Below are 386 nucleotides of genomic sequence, written 5' to 3'. Positions count from 1 at the left end.
TTGTTTACGTGTGTGCATTTCTGGCAGGCATATAAAGCCAGACAAACAATAACAGCCCATTAAGAAGAATGTCAACAACAATTAAACTATAATTAAAAGCCAAAACACTCAACTTGTAATAATTAACTAATGGTGAAAATAAACACACACAGGCAGATAAACGCTCATACACACATATATATATATATATATATATATACAAACATATGCACACATATACAGGAATGTCTATGTATATATATATATATAGGGGGAAATTAAGATAAATACCAGTATTATATATATATATAGGTATATGTATATGTGTGTATATGTATAGGTATATATTTATGTGCGTGTGTATTTATATATGTATATAAATGTACATACAGATATATATGTATGTA

Source organism: Octopus sinensis, linkage group LG8 (assembly GCF_006345805.1).
Source record: "Octopus sinensis linkage group LG8, ASM634580v1, whole genome shotgun sequence".
Taxonomy (NCBI): domain Eukaryota; kingdom Metazoa; phylum Mollusca; class Cephalopoda; order Octopoda; family Octopodidae; genus Octopus; species Octopus sinensis.
The sequence above is the reverse complement of the archived record's forward strand: the minus strand, read 5'-3'. Positions refer to the sequence as shown.